At 35.0% G+C, this 22,767-nt stretch overlaps 1 protein-coding gene across 6 annotated transcripts in view; it reads left to right on the forward strand.

Moving 5' to 3' along the window:
* The first annotated feature begins 5,202 nt into the window (after nt 1-5,202).
* The window catches only part of LOC126819275 (uncharacterized), a 59,494-nt gene continuing 41,929 nt past the window's right edge, over nt 5,203-22,767 (forward strand). For 2 of the 6 annotated variants that reach the window (XM_050547229.2, XM_050547237.2), the window contains exon 1: nt 13,616-13,797. The gene's annotated coding sequence lies outside the window, so the exon portion shown is untranslated. Of the gene's footprint in view, nt 5,224-13,615; nt 13,798-15,791; nt 16,201-20,012; nt 20,155-22,315; nt 22,335-22,767 lie in introns of those variants that run through there. The other 4 variants (XM_050547232.2, XM_050547230.2, XM_050547231.2 and 1 more) reach the window with 4 other exon arrangements.

The raw sequence follows: 22,767 nt of genomic DNA on the forward strand, positions 1-22,767 counted from the left end.
ATGGTTATTTTGGCGACTTTATTGTCCAAGAGACAGTTATATACGATCTATATGGTTATAGAGTATGAGGAGCATTGGAGGAAAATATAAGGGAGGTAATTCTAATTAGACTGTTGTAAACATCGAACAGACATAAATAACGACGATATTATACGAAAATCTGGTTACAGCGCACTCACTATTCCTGGTAGGTACACCCCCCAAAATACTCCACCCTAATAATTGGAGTCAATTGCATTTACAAAGTTCCGCCATGATCTTTGTATGGATCCCATATTTGAGTTTGCATTTAGGCTATAAATAACACCCTTCGATATCTTATCACGTACGTTTGGTGTGCGGTCGTACGCGGTGGCACATTTTATTGACGAATAGTGTAACAGTTGTGATCAGAATGAGATTTTTTTTATTGACATACAGCAGTTTGAAGCGTGATTTCAGCTCGACTATTTGAAAGTTTAGATATTCACTCGTCAGAACTACAGGCTGTCAAGAATAAATCTGTACACACGAAATAGTAAATAGTTAACAGGTGGAATTTTAATGAGTTTTATGCATGACCAATAGAACAAAAATTAATTACACACACGACTTGTGCATGATTAATTGTCTTATTCAGCCTGTAAATAATCTTTTGAATTATTAATTTTTCGTTGACGACAAAATATATAGACAATACGGCCTGATCAAAGAGTTATTGGGATTTAGAAAAAAAACGTGTAAATGGGCGTATGAATGGAATAAAGCTGGTTAACACTTCCCAATCCCATCCGACGCAGTTTATGTGTTCACGCCTATAGAGTTTTGCTCTGACTCAAGAAGGTTGATTAAAAATAGCATACGCAACGTCTATAAAAATCGTCGCCCAACATGAAAAACTACAATCATATGTACACTATAAACTGTCTGCGATATTATTAGCTGTGGGTGTAGCGGTTTAAACCACCAGGCACCGTACTACTGTGTTATAAGCGTTCTTTCCTAATCAATTTTCGACATTGGCCAATATTTTTAGGCTATAACATTAAATGGTTATCTTATTTCATATATATATTGCACACTGTGCGGTGTGAATTTCGTCTGGGCAACGGCCAATCTGTTTCACAGAGTATTACGAAAGTCTTCCTCATTGCTGATCACTGTGGGCAACGGCATCTCTCCATATCATTTTTACGTAATAACTGTAACTTTGTGGTAGAAAGAGTTTACCGGGTTAAAAGTGGTTATGATTCTTAATATTGGTACTAACATAACCGGCTAGATAAAATTTATTTATATTATAAACAAACGAAAATCTACGAATAATGTTTATTGACCTTTAAAATCTATTGTAATGCGAAAAGTTGCTTCCCTTTGACTCACGATTTTCTGTCTTTCATCCCAACCGTATGACTTAATGAATTCATTATAGCTGCCAAATGTAGAAGATAAACACGTGTCTATTGTTTGTTCATTTAGGAGAGTGTAATGTATTAGTGAGGGTGTAGAATAGATGTAGGTACTGTAAATAAAGTGTATGTAAAGAAAACATTCTTACGTCAAGATGTACACTGTCAACAATAGTACAGTTAGTATCTCCATGTTAACAAACAAACCCGTTGCCTTTATATGCGCGCCTACTGACTTGCCTAATTTAACTATACCGCACACGTACCAAAGCAATAACATTTTAAAGCTGATCCCTTTTTTTAACTTAATAACTTAATACATTTTTCTGAGTCTAATATTATCTCGGCACATTTAAATAAGCCACCATGAAGCATAAACATAAATACGGGTGTTAAAAGTGGGGGGAAAATACACTTTCAATCTAAGATGACGGTATTATAAAAAAACAAATATTTCAAATTTCTCGCCCACCCCCAGCACCACACCACCACACACACACACAAAAAGAAAGAAAAAAAGATCATTAATCAACGACGATATTCTTTGAAATTTTATTTATTTATTGTGTAAGAGGGGAGGAGGTATTTGTTGGCTCAAGATCTCATTTCGGTTTTCTATCAGATGTGATTAAAAGGTTAAATAAAGTTTGAATTGAGAAGGTACCGATTAAACTCGCGACGTTGGAATTGACCAGATCAAAGCAGCATCGTTATGTTATTGTAAAACTGGCTATATAGCTGTAATATCACAGCATTGCATGCGCGGACTCTTTCACTTATCTGCTAGTTGAATCACTTTCCATTTCATATCTACACTATCTATATAACCACCTGTTTATAGAATTATCACCTGCAGGTTATATCTGATAATCTACGAACAACATACTTACACTCTATATTTACCTCGATATACAGTTCAATATACTTATATTTGGCACCTGATCACATTAACGCCTATAACTTGAACGTATTCCTACTGGCTATCTTGATACATCAAAATTAACCTATTAGAAATGAGTCCTTAAAATGAGACACTTTTTATGTACCTTGTGAAAGATCTGACTTTGATCACGTGTGTTTTGTTTTCTTTAGTTGCCACAATTACATACATGTAAGTCGGATCCCACAGTTTTTTTATTTTAATTTCTGTTAGATTTATGCTGACACTAAAATATTACTTGTTGAATACTTATTTAATAAAACAACCATCACTGTACTCGCGGTAAATTCTGATTTGTATTACACCTCAGTTTCAAAACAAATGCATAACCAGACCATAAGAGGGGTTAAAGGGCCAATCCCGATAATATTTTGGATAATAAAACTGGTTAATTTTGTGTTAAAATCCTTTAAAAACCTCAACCTTAGGGCCGACCAACTAGCTTAGTATATTTGATACGTTTTCAAACAACTTAAATCCGTCAGTCTTAATCTGGAAGTGGGGACCGGTGCCCCAAGCTGTATTATGCGGTGTCTCGATAAAACCAGACTTTTATTTTATAAAAATAATGTGTAGGTGAAATTTACCTTTTGTTATCAAGTTTAGCACATGGGTCATTCACTGTATAAACCTCTAAAGGAAGGGGAGTCGCTTATCAGGTCACCCAACGAAAGAATAGACTCAAAATCTTAAAAGGGTTACGTGTCCGGATAAACAGTTTTGACGTTCATGTCCAAGTGACTCAATATTTTGAGCTGGAATTTTGAGGCAGGGTAAATACACCATTCCTCTATATTTTGGCGCTTAAATTTCATACGTACCCGGACTTTTATTTTTGAGACTCTGTTCAATTCGGGATAGTCCCTTTAAAGAAGCATTATGTAAAATTTGGATAAAGAACTGGTCGTTCTTGCTATATTAAATTAAATGCAGAAAATGAAAAATGGCTTAATTGAAAATTTCTCTGAAATTATTTTATTGAAGTTTTGACAAGAAATAGCGTTAAAAGGAATCGAGTTTCCTGTTTTTAAAGAAGTTATGTTTGACATTGTCTAATCCATTCAATATTGTCTCTTATTCAATTTCAATAATGGCTATAGCTAATTTTCTACGAATCATAACAAATAATATTGACATTAATATATATAAACCAAACAAAATTGTACACCTACAACACAAACATGTTATTTACCTACGAACAACCTAAGTTTTCCATTAATCCGACTTCCGAATAGTTCAACAGTGTTGATATTTGGTTTAAGAGATCTCCAATGTATTGGTCTTCGGATCAGTAGATTTTCGAATACTAATATGTCACCCATGTATGCCAAAACCAAAGAATTTCATACGTCATGTCATACATCGCAATGATAAGTCGTGATAATTATAGAGTGAGGATTGGGTTGTGGGTGGGGTGGAGTAGGGAGGGGGACCCCAGATGGTGTGCATTAAGGTTCTGTGACATCAATGTTTTGAATCCCCGATTTGATTTTAGTCAATAACGAATAGTTTGTTCGTTTAACCATGGTCTACTTCCTCACCAATTTTACAGATTGCGTTTTCCAAATATTGAAGTTTCCTCCGGATAAAGAAGAGCTCGTTTTAGGCAAACATACCTCTTGACAAGCATGGATATAAGGATTTCTACTATAGCGAGTTCACGGTGTGTAACAAATGTAGTAAATTGTCGAGCTGAGCATGTGATGTCATCGGCAGATCTGTATGGTGTGACCCGTTCCAGAGGGCCCTCTGTTCCCGTAAAGAGGGTCCATATAATGAATAAATGCTTCTTTTTCACTTCGTAATTCAAACATACGATAATTATGAATTGATTATAAGTATTGTTACATTCACACGCCATGATAATATATATATATATATATATGTCCCTAAGTCGCTGAATCCTTGCTAGAAATGTCGGCGTAGACAATGGCAAGAGGTAACGAATAGTCGTTTGGATGCTAACAGAAGCTGAGGTCCCCTGTACACATTGGCGTGCACGCAAAAGAGCCCTTGGCAGTTGGAATTCGAAAGAAGAGTAGGCCGTAGCTCCGCTGTCCAAGTAAAATTTTCCTCATAGCACACCGTAGGGTGTATGCCGGTGTTCATATTAACCCCGTCGGTGCAGAAAAGTAGAACGTTAATCCCCATCTCATTTCCTTTGCAAGAAATGTCAAATGAACTACACGATTTCAAAAAATCTGTTTTTCGTTGATAAACTCTTAAGAACACCTTTAATTTTTCTTTTAAGATATGATGATGGCCCCTTTGTGTCCGCATCGTGCCGTAGATAAGAGGAGTGCCATATTACCTAAGCTGCTGACGATATTGCCAATCGGTTTCTAGTCGAGTAGTTAATTGACATGTGTCATGTCTGTGCTGGTTGGTCTACTAACTGTCACGGTGTCACGTGCGGGATGATTGGTACTTGAGATTAAAGGCAGATACACAATCAATCAATGGTAAGGTCATGCTGACTCTCTCCCTGCCTTTAGTTCAAGTATTGACATTGTCTTGTGGTGAGTACAACCATCCTCGGTAACCAAATAACCATTTCGATACTGCAAGGTCACTGGATAACCATGCTATGATACTGATAGACTTCTAGTCAAATGGTTTAGACTTCAACGTCAATAAAAACATGTCTTGATAATATCAGAAATACCCGCGTTTTACAATTTAACCAGGGACGGAAAATACATTAATGAAATTAATAACAGCTAGTGTGGAGGTAGTTCAGAGAACATTAACGTTCACATGGCAGTTTATTATAGACGATACTAAACGTAATTTAGAGATAGACATATTTTCAGTGATACAAAAGACTGTGGTCTCCAGATAGCCATTGTCTGCTATAGTTCTCACGGTACCGAATCATCTGGTTCAGGAAGTAGGGTATGTATTTTATTATTTATTCGTCTTCCAGTCTTCAGGGATGTGTCATTATTGTAAGCACATGGCACCACGAGGATAAGTATGACTGCGCTTTCATGGCAGAATAAAACAATAAAAAGGGTATAGTTTCTTCAACCATGGAATTTATAATCTGTTATAAGGTTCAGCTAACAAATATTCTTAACTATTTCAACTTCCTTAATAAATAAGAAGTGATATAACTGAGTAATGCTTTCTACATCAGATAGATACTCGGAATATCCTTTGAGTTACCAGGGCAAGTTGGTCAAACAAGGTATAGGCTAAATTCTTAAATATGTGTAGAGAATTGATATCAGGTGTTTAGAATTTGAACTCATGCCCTGCCGCTTGCAACGCGATTTAAAAATCCAAATTTATAATACTGACAATATTTTCTCCAAGGAATGGGACGGGGGCAAAGTCATAAATAATATAAAAAATACAAAACATTTGAAAAAAATATCAAATCTGCAGCAATATTATCTGTGTCGCTGGGGATAACGTATTTTTAATTTATTTGTGAAACTAACATCGTAGCTTAAAGTATTTCATGTTATGTACTTTGATTGATAGAACAGTTGTATGCAAAGGAAGTGGTGTCCTGTTCGACTTGTTTTACCAGACTTGTTAAACAAGACGACATTTCTATTATACATACAATACATAGTCTGAACAATTTAACCATTTATCCGCGTCTCAGTAAGAAATGACTTCTTCTTGAACATAGATGGTGGAGCATGATACGTTTGGAGCTTGAACACCGCAGTTAAAATAGGGTACCAAGTGAGCATAATTCAGATATTAAATTTGTTTTGATTAAGTGTTATTCTTTAAGGAAGGTATGGCGTTATGATCGGTATGGTATTTCTTACTCTAGAATTCGTAGCTCACCATGTAAGACAAGGATAATATTTATTTGTTTTTACGTGAAAAGTCGAATTTTGGCGACTGTAGATGCACATGTGTCTTAAATCTACGGATGAATTAGTTTGATTTTTTTTTTTTTTTAAAAAAGAACATTGTCCGGCTATGTTTCTTAAATCTACGGATGAATTAGTTTGATTTTTTTTTTTTTTTTAAAAAACGAACATTGTCCGGCTATGTTTCTTAAATCTACGGATGAATTAGTTTGATTTATTTAATTTTTTTTTAAAAAAGAACATTGTCCGGATATGTTTCTTGTATTTTCGCCCGTAAAAGCGATATGTAACAAAAGAATCGAAAACGATGATTCGACATTTTCTGTAATTGGGTATATTTTGGTTGTCTGAAAAAGCGCCGGGGTTTGTTTTGGACAATCAAATGTTATATAATAGAATTGAGATTGACCTAATTATGTGTAGTATTACACCGTCAATGGCCCATTGGGAATTGATAGAATGGACGGGCATTTCAATTCTATTTCAGGCCATTGATCTGCATTCGTGATCAAGGCGATTTTGGGTAATTTGTATTTAGGCCTAAAAGTGTCATTTCTACAGATCTAAACATTGCGTGTCTAGTTAAGCTAAATAGTAATGGTGCATGCCAGAGATACTAAAAAATGACATCATCTTCAACGTCAAGAATGGCGTAACATTTACTGGAGCTTGAACAACGCAGCTAAAGTAGAGTATCAGGTGTACATTGCCTTTTGTAATCATGGAAGCAGCTTTATTGCTAGGGGATGTATTGTGATTATATTATCAGTATCATTGATGTAACTTTATCTGAACGATATTAGACTAAACAGCCTCTGCAATTACAAGTGAGAAAACGAACCCCATTAGCTCTATAACCTTCACTCTGTTGCTTATCAAAAAAGGGTACTTATATTTCAAAATCCAGTAGTTTTATTGCGACATTTACCATGTTTTCCCAGCTTAATTTGGTGTTAAAACAATTCTTTATAACTGAGTAAAAAGTAATAATAGTAATACTATTAATTTATTTTTAAAAACACGTTTCAAAGAAGTTGTCAGAGTTGCAGGTACAAGATGAATGCCCTATAACTAGTTTTGTTAATTTCTGGTGATTTCAATGGGTGGGTTTATTAGATGGTCTGGTACGAAAACAATAATTACAGTACAGTTGCAGTTCTTATATCTATGATTCATTCAATGATTTTTGTTTGTACTTGTTGGTGGCAGCAAAAGTTTGTTTCAACCCAATTGACCTATCGTTTTCAGGTTTAGAACCTTTCATGCAGCCCTCATATTAAACATAGTATTTTATGTTGACATGTCACCTGGACTTTGAAAATCATGAACGATTTTCATGCAATAAACATGTCAGGTCGTTATTTATGTCAATATTGGAGACAGGGCGGGTGGGATATGTGACACCTAGATTTATTAATGATATGTTTTCAATAGATACTGACCATAGTCTCACCTGTAGTATATGTAGATTTATTCAGTATGTACATGAGGTGTGACCTGACCTCCCTGATATTAATGACGCTGACTCACTAACCAGGAAGCCGACGTTAAATAAAGCTATTTCACACACGTAACCAGGAGGTCCCAGATTCGAACCCAGTACTGACCGAAATCATTTCTCGAGATTTCTCATCCTCTAGCCGTTCGGATGGGTCGAAAAACCAATGGCATTGGTTTAATCAAACGAAACACTTGATACAGTAAAGTAAAACGCAAAGTTCCATTTTTTGTCATTTCACTTTTACTATATGAGGTGAACGAAGTGTATGAATATACCGCTTTATATGCTGTCACTAAAACAAAAATATATCTATTCAATTAAATTTAATGTGCTGAGTTGTTTATATATTTTTTGACTAGTTGGGTGTCTGTAAATAGTCACGAACAACCGGGGAATCGAGATATTTGTCGAAATGTCGTGCTTTTAAAATAAAACCAGTGACTGGTTCCCATAAAATTGTGTTCTGTTAAAATTAATAAGCTTCTCGAAAATTAAGGTTGCCCCATTGACGTTTACGTACAACAACCGGAGTACTCTAGATCGGAGACGGTCCTAAACAATTTAGCACATATGACGTCATATGTTGATTGAGAGTTAAGGTAAGGTTAGGATCTGCAGATTTCGTTAAAGACTCGAAAAGTAAACACGGCTAGCGCTAACCCTGGACCAAGCCTAACCCTTACACTAACCCTAACGCACAATCCACATATGACGTCATATGTACAGGACCGTCTCCAATCTAGCTTTCTCCCAAAGAACCGTTGACGATTTAAATTTGACGGAGATTAGGCGGAAACACCACTGTTAGCTACATGGTGTTTGCCTTCTGCTTTAGCCCGGTTTGTACAGAAAAACAGGACCCTAAACTTCATTTCATTTTAATGCATGTTTCATCACCAATGCAACGGACTTAACACACTAGTCACAAATTAGTCACTTTAAAGTAATAACTCGCAAAGAGTATAATATGTTTCATTAAATATCTCTTTTTGTCTCTTAGGAAAAAACGGTCTCTTTGAGGTGAATGAGAACATTATACAGAATAGTTTTCTCAGCTTTGATATTAGTCTATAAAGGAAACTTTGAAATAAAAGTAAAATATAAATCGTGTTTATGGAGCAAGATAAAACATGTTCTATAATGTTTGATATTGATTAGTACATATTTGTTAAGTACGGCCACCATTGTTTTTCTGGCAGTTATATCGTGTACTAGTCTAACGTCTAACACGTTCTTTCAATTCTGTACATGTATCAGAAATGTGTTTTTGTTTTCAAATCACTGGAATGTCTAAGTTTGGTTAATTACATTAAAAATATGTCTGTAGTTCAACAACCTTTGAAGATGTGGATATCCTCTAGGTCCTTTCACCGTGTTTTGCTTTATTGATGGGATGGAATAATGAATATGATAAACTATCTCAAGATGAAGGGAACTAAAATGAAATAGGATTTAACGTCCCCCTTTTCTGCCCCAACCGGGATAATAAAGACGGCAAGCTAGAGGAGTATACTAAACTACACCATATATTGTAGTCCTGAAATAATTGTCCAATAAACGACACCCTTTTCAGACAATTGGAGCGTTTCGGCCTGTACATTCAAGTAATTGTTTTTTTAGTGGATTTCTTAACCAAAGTATAAACGATTTATTTTTATATTTTACTGTCTTCATTAATTTATGTATAATCCCCAAAATACCAGTAAATATACCGAATATCTTTTACATCCTATTTGAATTTTGCGAAGAAATGAGGTTTAGTTTCCTGCAACTTAAATCCTCTGTGGTTTCTTGGACAAGAAAGTCACAAATGATGACAAGTGTAGACACTTATATCATGTTCATGTAACAGTAAATCAACCAACTTTTTTTTACTAAAATTCAGGTGTTTTCTGCCCTTCTTTTTTTTCAATCTCCATCTCATTTGTTAGCCCGATCATTTTTCAACCGTGGCCGCCGACTAAATAATATTCTTTTAGTGGCATTTAGTAACTGGGTAGAAAAATAAAGTTTAATACATTTAGGGGACATTTTGAAGAGCATTCTCTCAACGTTATCAAGCTAATATAATGCAATAATATAACAAAATGTGAAGTAACTATATAGACAAAACTACAATTGCAAAACTAATTGATCGTTTTTATTTTTCAGTCCGATTCATTTGGCTGAGGCACAACCGATCTGTCTTTGTACATCATTTATGGCAGTGCCATTAGTCACCATAAGTTTGGCACCATATAGCCCGGTTTGGATCTGGTGTGCCATAAAACTCCATTTCATTCATTTTGGATTCTTAGGGTAATTAACAACGTCACTATCAAAAATTCATTCATTTTGGATTCTTAATGTAATTAACAACGTCATTATCGAAAATTACTATAGCAAAAAATAATAGGAGATAGAATCAATTTTAAATAACACCCCTACTCCGTCTTATATGGATTAATGGCTAATATTGTTGATTTAAAATTATTCTCCAGTACGAGACGTCCTTACAATAATTTTATCATTAAAATAACTCAAGTATGTTATTTGATTTCATTCGAGTGGCTGATCAAATCACGCTTTTTATATCAAAGATTGTCGACAGCTTTAGGATTGATCAAGACTAGATATTATCAAATTGAACATTTTGTCAGATAGACATAAAGTGGTACAACCATTTTAACACATGTTCATGTCTTTTTCCTTTCAACAAGTATGGATTTGGGTATGCCTTTGTGAGTTATCAGTTACATAAACAAGCAATATAAAACATATGATGGCTGAAAACAATACATAAATTCTGCTCAACAAAATATGAAACAAACAGTACATATAACATAGTTTCAATAAACAAAATTATCCAGTATATAGTTTCGAGCAAACCGTGAATAGAATGTGCTATATATATATGTTTTCCCCGCAACTTTTCGATATATGCGTTTTCAGTTAGTTTGTTTTCGATTAGTAATGTGTAAGTTGCAATCCTGTAAGATATTGATTATGTCATACAGCTGATTATTATTACATTGATCAATGGTAAAAACGTGTAAAATACTCGACCTCCAATAAAGTGAATCTTCTAGTAAAGGAGGTCTTCAATCAATCTCTACAAGAAAAGAATTTGTCCCCAGAAAAGATAATCTTAAATCTACAGTAGAGAAAATTTTCAATTTGCAGTAAAGATGATTTTCAATCTCCAGTAAAGTTGATTTCAATCGCTAGTAAAGATGATTTTCAACCTCTAGTAAAGATAATTTTTAATCTCAGTAACTCAAATTGCGAATCGACAATCTCCATTCTTTAGGAAACAGAATCTTTAATCTTTTAATTTTTCACAGTCTAGCCCACTTTAAGTTCGATAATTCATATTCAGACCCGTAACTAGCCTAAAAATGGTGTGTGTGTGTGTGTGTGGGGGGGGGGGGGGGGTAAGGGCTTCTGGGGGCGCCGATGTACTTGCACTTTACGATCCACGACGAACGACACCGAGGACGCTCATCCCTTCGGAGAAAGGTCTTGGGTACACCCCACCCCCCCACACACAGAGAAAATATATTGGAAAATAGAGTTTGCACCTGAGGAGAGGAACTATGAAAATATGAAAATGACATACGACTTTAGCGTACCTACATGTATAATAATTTATGAGAAAAACGAAGAAAAGTTCGGAATCGGGTTAGAGTGTAACTTGTTTGAATTTTGAAGATTATGACGCCTGGTGCGAACTTGAATCAATACCATCCCCATCGTGAATTTGACCTAGAAAATTTAATACAATCTCCAGTTGGCTTTCTTATGGTAGATTTCTTCGGGCGTCGGCATGCGATCGGTTCCTTGTTTGGACGAAAAAAACAATCTTGGCATTATGGGCGTCCCTCCGGCATGAGGCACCCCAACAATCATGCCGTTTTGGGCGCCCCATGGATCAAGTCGTGGGTCCCCAACCAATCTCACTTCGCATTGTGTATTTGGTTTTTCGTTGGCCGTTGGCTTCGTATTGCGTCCAATGGAAAGAGCGCCTTCGATTTTTTTCAACGGGGGCCCCTTGTCCCCCACTAGCCAAGAGCCTGATATTTCTCTAACAGATTGTGTAATATTGATTTAGTAATTGAATGAGATATCGATTAAGAATGATATAATTGTTTAGATCACGTTCAATGATTGCATTAAGATAAGATTGTTGATAAAGTATAACTCTCGTGAGAATAGAGTCCAAAGTTTAGTTCCAGGTTTGGTTTTTTTTTTGGTTTTTTTTTTGGGGGGGGGGGTACACTTTTTATACTTTTTTAAGTTTAGGTTCGGCAATGTTACACATAAACTGTGGCAAATTCGATTCTCAAATCTACTAGTGATGACGTGTATCGTGCTCTAGACTGACATACTTTCTCTGTCTGGAACACAGAAGACCAATTATAATTAGGTGCTTCTGGGTGGGTGGGCCTCGGGTGTCACCCCGTAGTAAGGTCAAACTCAATTAACTGACTAACAACTTTGGACGTTCATGCTTAGATATAATTTTAGTGTATCTTGATGGGTTGTTTGTCTCTGTTTAGTTGTGTATTTCAGATATATGCAGTGGCGGATTGCTTATGGCGGACGCGACAGACCTTCGCCAGGGCCCACGAGGCGAGGGGGGTCCCTTTTAATTTTAAAGTTAGAATACCGATTTTTTAAAAACTACTACACAATTCATTCCAAAACGCGTTGTTTTTAACCATCCCAGTTTGTGTGAAAATTCTTTCAGTCATTCGAAACGAATTAAATAAACTCAGCATGTCATTATGACGCAAGAGAGACTGAACAATTTGCCATTGTTGAGCCTTGAAGGTGACTTTATTCAGAAATTGGACTTTTTGGATATCATTGATTATTTTAGTGCAGAAAAAAACACGTAAATAAATAATTTGATTATACTTATTGAAGAACGAATGGATATTTGATATACATTGCTAACAATGAATTTCTATTAAATCTATATTGTGTATTCATACCAATGCACTTTATATAATTCAATTTAAGTATAAACTATTTTTGGGAAAGGTCTGGGTAGGGGACTCTATTTATTTAAAGGGGGTTGGATGACCCAATGGTTAGCGCGTGCGATTTTATATCATATGGTCTGTCATTGAGTCAACTGGCGTGGTTTCGATTCTCCGATCGTACATGACAATGAGTAGGGTCGCCTGTCCAACCTCGTAGGTTTTCTCCGGGTCCTCTGATTTCTTCCCACTGCTAAACGGAAGCGAATTATTGAAATAAAATTGAACCATATGTTAGTCCCGAAATGATTAGAAATAAGGTACACGCCGTGATGTCAGATGATTTTCTCTTGAGCACTCTTCTCTTCAGCATAGCCATAGAAGAGCTTTTCGTTTCATATTATTGTAATGTATATCCCCTCCAAAATTGTTCAATATATATTTGGAGCCGCGGTGGGTCAAGGAGGTCTTGGCTAACAAAGTTCATCGGAATTTTCCGGTGTGGATTCCCATTGTCAATGGTTCAGGAAGGAATGCCTGACCAGCACAGTGTCTAGTCGTTTAGATAGGGCGAAAAAACAAGTTCCCTTGACAGTTGGGGTAAAATTCCCCTCATAGCACAATGGGGCGTTAAACCACTTTTCATTTCATTTCAATATATATTTATTGCAATGTATATCCCCAACATACATTAATTCAGTGCGGTGGTAACTGTTTTGAATCCCATTCCAACGTTTAAGAGAGAAGTTATTACTAAATGCACTTTCCTTTATTGGCCATTCTTTATTGTATAAAGAGCCAGATACTTTTATTAGGCACGCGCGTAAACAAAAGTCTTTGATTTTTCATCTCATACGAGCTGCTTATATTTTCCTTATTCATCTAATCATAATGTCCCTTTAATATCAACACCATTAAAGATTTTACGAGACACGCGCGTATTCACTGACATTGGTTATATGAATGGTCAATAGAAGTGTGTACGAATACGTTAAACTTCCACACTGTGTGCAGTTTTCCTCGTGGCCTTTAGAAATAAAACTAAGGTGGAAAGGAAACCTGTGTACTGAATGGACGCGTATGTTTATACGATGTAGCGGTCGTGTACACTTGCTATTTATCTAGTGTGATTATCATGTCTAAGTGTGGGAAATACGAAAGAAGATGGGTATGTATATTTTCAAAACTTGTATATATATATAATTTGTCTTCATCAAGTTTAGTGTACTCATTGTGTCTTTAACGTTTCTGTTGTAGTAAAACTGTGGGAATATGTACAAACTATACAGTTACAAAATTCTAGTTCTTAAAACCTGTTTGTATGTATTTGTTTGATTTAGGTTTGTACTCAAAGGCTTGGGAACTGCATGTACCTAAAGATGGAAAAATCAACTCTCTATGTTTCGGTTCAAACATAACAAAGTTTTCTTTAAGGTGATCGCTCAGGTCACATCTTCAATATTATTTTTATTGCTGACACATTTTATGGTTTTTAATAAATGAAACACTCAACGTCTTGGGGGTTTTGTTTGGATACCTTTGTGATACTACACTCGAAATGTAAACTCACAGCACTTAAGAAGTTCAACTGTGCAGGGCCATTAAGTGATGTATATTTCTTTAATTTTCTTTGTGCTCATCCAGGTGTTTCATTACCTACTCCCATGCTTCACTCGGTGTAGACTAACCGTTACATACATACATATATATATATATATATACGTGGGTGTCTCATGGGGGCTATCATCTATCCTTTAATACCTGACTTCAACAAAGCGCACATTTTAAATGTTATTGAAAAGGTAATATGGGCTGTTCTATGAGTCAGTCCAGTATTAAAATATTATAACTGAAGTATTTGTTTTTTATATACCTATCAATATCTCGAAGTAAAAGATCCTGATCTGGGTAACAGTTTTACATTTATTTGACAAGTACACAAACAGAACAAAACATAATCTAATAGTTGATGTATTCGATGGGGGGGGGGGTGGATGGCCGAATGGTTAGCACGCGCGTGCTGTATCATAAGGCCTGTCATGGAGTCAACTGGCGAGGTTTCGAATCCCCGGTTGTAGGTGACAAGGAGTAGGGTCGCCTGTCCAACCTCGTGGGTTTTCTCCGGGTACTCTGGTTTCCTCCCACTGCTAAAGACCCCTACGCGCAAGCGAATTATTGAAATAAAATTAAACCATATATTATGTTAGTCCCGAAATGACCTACTTTGTGTCGAGTCCATGGATACGTGTTGGATAGTTTAGAGACAGCGAGAGGAGAGAGTCCATTTGAATATTTAACTGTAGGAACATGACATATCTATAACAACCCATAACTTTACAGATTAGAGGATAAAATAACACAAAGCTAGATAGTATATCACCAAGATAAGGGAGGTTGGCAGATTGCATTAGACTACTGTATAGGTATTAATTAAAAAGTGAGTTGCTATATCACACTTCACGTAGGATAGTACATGTATATATGTTGGGTCATCTCCCCAGACACGATAAATAACAAGATATTTTAAGTCACAGTACTAAGCTACTATATAAATCACCAAGTTAATAATGATGGCTAACAGGGTTGTTTTGTTACAGAAGTGCGGATCTATGTTCAGGCGTGGTCAGCAACCAGAATCATTCCACCCCACCACCATCCTCCACCCCTTCTCCACATCTATTGAGTCATCAAATCGTCAACTTGATCTTTCTACAGATAGAAATTAGGTTAACATTTAGTTATTGTTTATTGAACGTGTAAGTAGTACAATAAAACAATTCATTGAACAGTGGTATATGGTGTTCCAGAAAGCCAACCTATCCTCGCTAACGACACTCGTCACTGTACTAACAGGTAAATTCGGATTCGACGATAGTTTAAAATCGGCAAAGATATTTGTGAATTTTGAATACAAATTTAGTTGATATAGCCCGTGTAGACCCGCCACATGTATCCGCCATTGCTACAGTTTGGGGGTTAAGCTTCTGGTCTTATATAAGTAGTTAGTAGACCATGTATGTGACAATAATGTAACGGTGTGTTTTTTAATGTCACAGTGATTTTGTAAGATACAAATTACGTTAAGGATGTTAATGTTCGGGGTTTATGACTAAAGATATATTGTACAGTTGCTATGAATATACAAAGAAACTGTTAAAAGTCACTTTGAAAGTATCACATCCTTGTTAGTACTTTGAACGGATCACTAAAGATGAACGGGTGTAAAATATCGACTCAAACTACCAGTCGTTAATACAAACATTTTTTTGTAATTCAAATATGTTTTTAATTTACGCTGGGAAATAGTAGTTAAATGTGTGCAAATTTTAAACCAGTAACAATGTGACTCACATGCGTGACCAAAATCTTGCTTTGTTTTAAAGAATGTCAAATAACTTTTACCATATGTTGCATCAAATAGTAAAAGTGAAAATGTAGATGTTGTATATAAAAGTCAAACTATTTCAAGTATACAAAGAATGTTATATACAATACTAGTAAGTAAATATGTGGAGTATTTTATTTCTAACACATCAATGATATGATAGAAAGGTCATCTATTGTTATTAAGGTAAGTAAAACGACTATCAAATATATCTATATAATATGATAACGCCGTATATATTACTGACTATATGGGGATAAACTCGGTGTAAGTGTCTACTATAAAGCTTTAAGGGGATCCTTTTGACTTGAGGTAGTAAAATAGTAGTAAAATTCCGACTGTTGATAATTTTACAGGTATTCATACGTTGAATTGGACGGGTGTCAGTCACTGTATAGTATACTATTGTTACTATTGTTGCTGTGTTGTTTAGTTAACTTCTTGCCCCCTTAGGCTATCTATACCCAAATCTTAATATTCCACTTGGATTTTAATATCATATTTACGGAGATATTTACTGAAAGCTGTTGATTATTTGGTAATGCTTGATTTCCTCTCAATTTCTTTTGGTGTCTTGATATCATGTTATTTAGGGAAATACCGTTCATAATATTTTGTTATTTATTAAATGAGTTCTATTATATTTTATCTATGAACTCATATTCCATTGTCATCCCCTTTTATGCCCTTTGCTATACCCCTGTAAACACCTTCGTTTTGTCAGTTCAATTAGGAATAAATAATAACGTATTATATTAATAAGGATATTTGATCAAATAGTGTATGAGTAAACGATTAAATTGGTGTTCATCCGTTATGGGCCTGTCACACTATAACGTTTTAGACAACTTATTCCGACGTATGAAATGATTATCCAACACGCTGGCATACGCTGAAGCTGAGTTTAAAAATCAAGAGGACGCTCTTTTTGGGCGCATATATAACGTACTTCTAACGCGCTGAACGAATATATAACTTATCCCAAACGTGAACATAACTTATACAAGCATATGCCCAGCGAATTTTTAGCGTTCTTGACTTATGCGGAACTCATGCACAAGGTTAGTCTAACTTATGCCTAACTTATGCATAGCGTGTTGGAGCGTACTTCGTCGATTCTAGCAACAGACCCTTCGGATAAAAATATCAACGCTGGACGACTTAAAGGCTATGCATAATAGTGTTGTTTACGGACATACCATTAAGGTCACCATCATTATCATGTATAATATTCATATGAACTCAAGTCAAATACAGGTGGCACTTCCTCTTGTCATGACAGGTTATCATATGTGTTTATTAATATACAATAAGCTTGAACTTTACACATCTTTAAATCCAATAGATGTAGTTAATGTCTCTTCCGTGAAATAGACTATTTTTTATGCGTTACTACTCGGTATAAAGAACTAAACTGGGAAATTCCAAAACATTTTGCTCAAAATTACAGCTTCTAAATTATTTTGATTTATTTGTTATTACAATAATGCCTACCTGATCTACCCATTTAAAAAAAACAAAACAATGAAGGAGTGTATTGGCGATCTGGATATTTTGGCAGTGGTAACAGATGAATGTTACAATCTTGACTGTAACGATAAAATGACAAGACCCCATGACACTCTAGACCACACATTGTTTATATTGATAGTTGTAAATCACTTTGTAAACACATTTTAATCTGAGATCTTAAATAGAAGATGAACAGTGATTTGTTATAATACGGGTGGGGTCACTAAACTAATGGACTATAATGCCCACTAAACTCAGCCTTGGTTATTTCATGACTAAAATATGGTGGATGTTTATCTCAATAATTCGCTTACTCTTGGAGTCTTTCCGAGTGGGATCGAAACCAAGCTACAAGCTATTTGATCCAATGACACCTTATGATCTAAAGCACAGCCCCCCTCCCCCCAATTTCCCAGGTATCAATCAGTTACATCAAGATTCATACAACACACGTGTCACCCCCCCCCCCCCAACCCCCAATTTCATGAGAATCATTCAGTTACATCAAGATTCATACCACAAGACCCTTGTTATAAGCTACTTGTCAAAACTCCAGTCATCATAATCTATTGACCTCCTCGTCAAGATGATATTTATACCTAGGTGGGATCACCCCTGTATCTTTCTAGCCATAAATTTTAATGATCTTACTCCTCGAAATTGAACTTTTAGACTTTGTTTTTGGCACAAGTTATGATTTGTATGTCCCTAGTATCAAAGGGACAACAAGTCTACGTAGTCCAGAATAATTTGTCGTCATAAATCAACTTATAATCATAATAATTGTTGAATATTCATATTAATTTAGAAATCCTGATAGTTTTTAAACTCCGGTATTTACACAACAATCTTCTTGAAGAATGCCCAGTGCTTATCCCTCTATGTCATCACTTAATTAAAGATACATTATGTAAGATTATATAAAGAGCTGACAGTTCTCGCTATAATAGTTAAATAATTTCAGTCAAATTACTTCACTCTAAGTCAAGAAATACCAATTTTAATGACATTGTAGCCTCGATTGTCATGTTGCCGTTGTGGCGATAATAAACAAAGTCTCGATTATCCATTTTCGCGGTTAATCATCAATGTTGAACGGCAGATCGTATTCAAATCTATGAAAATCGGAAGCAGCAGATGTCATCGAGAGTGGATTATGGTCGTGTCATTTTCGCGGTTAATCATCAATGTTGAACGGCAGATCGTATTCAAATCTATGAAAATCGGAAGCAGCAGATGTCATCGAGAGTGGATTATGGTCGTGTCATTTTAATAAATGTCTAATTAATAATTAAGATAACATTACAGTCCTAAAGAAAGACCTGCAATAGGCAGATTTAGCTCTTGCATAATGTATGTTTAAGCAAACGTTTTAGGTTGTTTTTTTTAGACATGTTTAACCAATTTTTCAAACGTACTTAACAAATGTGGAAGTTTGTAGATGATCATAATATACTGTTCAAAGATTGGCCATGGTTAGTTTTTATAAATTAATAACACCATTGCTACTGCTACATATTGATAATATGGGTCTGTGATATGAATTTTGTCAGTAGTTACAGATGAATGTTATGGTGTAAGGTTGATTCATATGAGGAGGTTAAACAATTATCTCACCCTGTTGCCAATGGACCATGATAACTATCTGGCATTTTATCAAGTTTAAGCCCCAAATACCATAAAAATAAACACAATATAATCCTATCAATTTATTCTATTAACAATATTTGTAAACAGATCAAATATAAAGATTGGATATATATATTATATAGTTACAGACATTAACAATATTTGTAAACAGATCAAATAGATATTGTTTATTTATTAAAGAGACATAAGGGGTTTAAAGGGACTATCCCGATTTGAACAGAGTCTCAAAAATAAAAGTCTTAGTACGTATGAAATTTAAGCGCCAAAATATAGAGGAATTGTGTATTTACCTTGTCTCAATATATCAGCTCAAAATATTGAGATGTTTGGACGTGAACGTCAAAATTCCTTATCCGGACACGTAACCTTTGTAAGATTTTGGGTCAATTTTTCCGTTGGGTGACCTGATAATCGACCCCCGTTCTTTTAGGGGCCTCTACAATGAATGACCCATGTGCCGTACTTGATAACGAAAGGTAAATTTCACCTACACATTATTTTTATAAAAAAAGTCTGGTTTTATCCAGACACCGCATAATACAAGCTTGGGACATCGGTCTCCATTTCCAGATAAAGACTGGCGGGTTTAAGTTGTTTGAAAACGTATGGTTCATTGCAATGTGAGAGAAAAGTTCACTCGACACAAACTAAATCATTTCGGGACTACCATACGAGAAAGTTTTTTATATCGTTCTTTAAGGGGCTCCCGGTCTCCTAGAACTCCCTACCTGGATCCGACACAGCTATTAATACAGCTATTATTCACCGACTGAATACCTATATCTGGATTCAACAGGCGTATATTTTTATAAAGACGACAACCGTGTCAAACCGACGGTTTGATTCTCGGACACCTGAAGCAATAGTTCTTGGCTCATGCCCACCCAACAATCCATTTTGGAAACTGATCCAGCCTTTAACATCAGTTATGGGTAGAATCAACAAGCGATCATTATATATATATATATAATAACAGCGGTGAGTACGTATATATGTATTTGAAGAGACACTAATATTATCTGCTATTCAATCTCACCTTTGTCGCCATGCTTCATTACCGATCACTTTGTGTTAATGTGAATCTAATTCGATATATCTATTTAATACAAACTAAATCAAGGTTGTCTCTTGAAATAATTTAACAAGATGAATATCACCCTTTATTCACTTATGGATTGTAACGTTTATCTTGACAAAATTATATTAAGAACTTTGTAGGTCGAAATTGGAGTTCCTGGCATTGGCAAACCCATGAGTTGATTGTGTGTGGGTATTGTTTTCTCTAACTACAATATATTATGTCATAGCTATGTGAAATCCTAACAGAGAGGAGGTATCAAATGTTTTAGAATATCATAGCTATACCCTGCCTTGTGCACGGAAACCATCACAGCTATAGGTAAATGAAGTTTGGCCCCGGATTTCATAAGCCGTTGGTTGAAGCATCATAGAACTGGTACTCTAATAATTCCACTATGAATATATTTCCAAGTCTATTTTTTAATGTATTCAAAAATGAGGCATTTTCCCCTTTATTACTTTTTATTACTTGAGCACTTGACATAAAGGCCGTGTTATCATAAAAACCGAACAAATCGGCGACCGTTAATGCACTTTATTCTATCTCAAACCAAAAAAATGCAATCAGAATTTACGGAATTCAAATCCCTACAGTGATAAACTCAATTTTCTTCAAACAAATTACTTACACATGTTATTGGTGTAATTTTTTTTCAGAAATTCTAGATTAGAGGGTATTTCGTTAGATTAGCGAAATAATTTGTGAGTTTTATTAATGTCTTATTAATGGCATTTATAAGTTTATTCAATTCTCAAGCTCGTATAAAAAGACCACACATGTTTTGATTAAATTATAGAAGCACAATAATTGGATTTCACCAAATATTATTTTCTAAAAGGAAAGATATTAACTTTCTGCCTTCCTTCAATCGAACTATTATTCACTTTTAACCAATATAACTTAACCGACAACGTAAAAGAATATAAAAAATAAACACACATTTCTTCGATTCACCATTAGGAATAAGCACGTGTACTGGAATGGCATACGTGTCGACCATTTTATGCGATTTAAAAATTTGTCGATTTTTTCGCCATAATTAAGACCCGAATTCAAACCCTTAAGCACGGCAAATATGAGTTTTGGACAGATTCTGTGCTTGTCATCGTGGCACACTGACGTTAAACGTTTATTTATGAATCAAAGTTACACCATTCTCTCTCCGATCTCTCTTTTTTTATTATTATTTAATTCTCGCTGTGTGGCCCAGAGACAATTTTAATAAGACCAAAACACAGCAGTCGTGTTTATATATGGTTTAATTGACCATAGGCTATACTGAACACATGTTCCTACTGTCCAACTAGATATAATTAGCTGAAAACTCTTTTGGCATTTCAAGTGAAGTAAATTGTCGTTAATGATTAGATTTGTTGAGTTAACGAGTGACATGTAGATAATTCGGATACTTATCTTCTATTTATCATGATCTCAATATAACACATTCACGTGGCTAAGTTCGTTGACTTTTTTTTGTATAGACAACATGATAATTGATGTACGTATCGTGGCTTCCGTTCATTAAACATATCCAATCTCCCTTTTCTCGTTAAGAAATCACAATAGTACGAATAAAATATAATTTCCTTTCTTTTAGAGTAAGTACAATATTCAATATTGAAATGCTTTTAGCGGTACCTTGCAAAATAAAATATGTATATGATAAATGATGTATATTTGGTGGCTTCTCTCTCTTACCCCCGTTTAGAAATCACAATAGAATGAATAAGAATATAAATTAATTAACATTGTGTTAAGGACACTATTCAGCAATGAAGTACTCTTAATGTACTTTATAAAAAAGCACCCAACCCAAGACCCAAGAGAAAAACTTTGAGAATATTTTCTTGGATTATTAATTTATTTGTAGTATTGTATAAGAAGTAGGGTGGTAACAGTAACCCTTGTATGACGTCCAAAGGTAGATTAATAATGGAGCGAAAACACAACCATATTAAAGGGCTAATCAAGTCCTAATTATGGAGTGACGTCACAAATATATTTTGACGTAAGCTTTCATAAATGGATACCCTACACAAAACTGAACAACTTGAATATTGAATCTTTGTTTGTGCTGGTGAGTATAACGATACTAGGCCTATATGCATTGTTCACATTAAGATGTTGAAAGCTAAATTCAATTTAAGTTGATTAGAATTTATAACCATTGTCAAGGAACGTATGGTTTATGCTATATTTATAACATTTGTGTGATAGCCTAGAACTGTAATTTACACTGTAAACGTTGAAAATTTAATATTTTCACGTCAAATATAAACATAACGTACAGTCTTATGGACACACAATTATATAATTTAGTAATTGTGTACCCATAAAATTGTACCTTGTGCTAATATGCCCAATTGCTAAATGTCTATCAAATACCGGGTACGTTATACTGTTTTATAGCTAAATACGTTATAGGCTATATCTTGCATAGACAAGAGCTCTAAGCAAGGATGTCTTAAATTGTAGAATATGAACATTATTTCTTTGCCAAAATGGTTTAT

The sequence above is a fragment of the Patella vulgata genome, chromosome 4 (assembly GCF_932274485.2).
Source record: "Patella vulgata chromosome 4, xgPatVulg1.2, whole genome shotgun sequence".
NCBI classification, from domain to species: Eukaryota; Metazoa; Mollusca; class Gastropoda; family Patellidae; genus Patella; species Patella vulgata.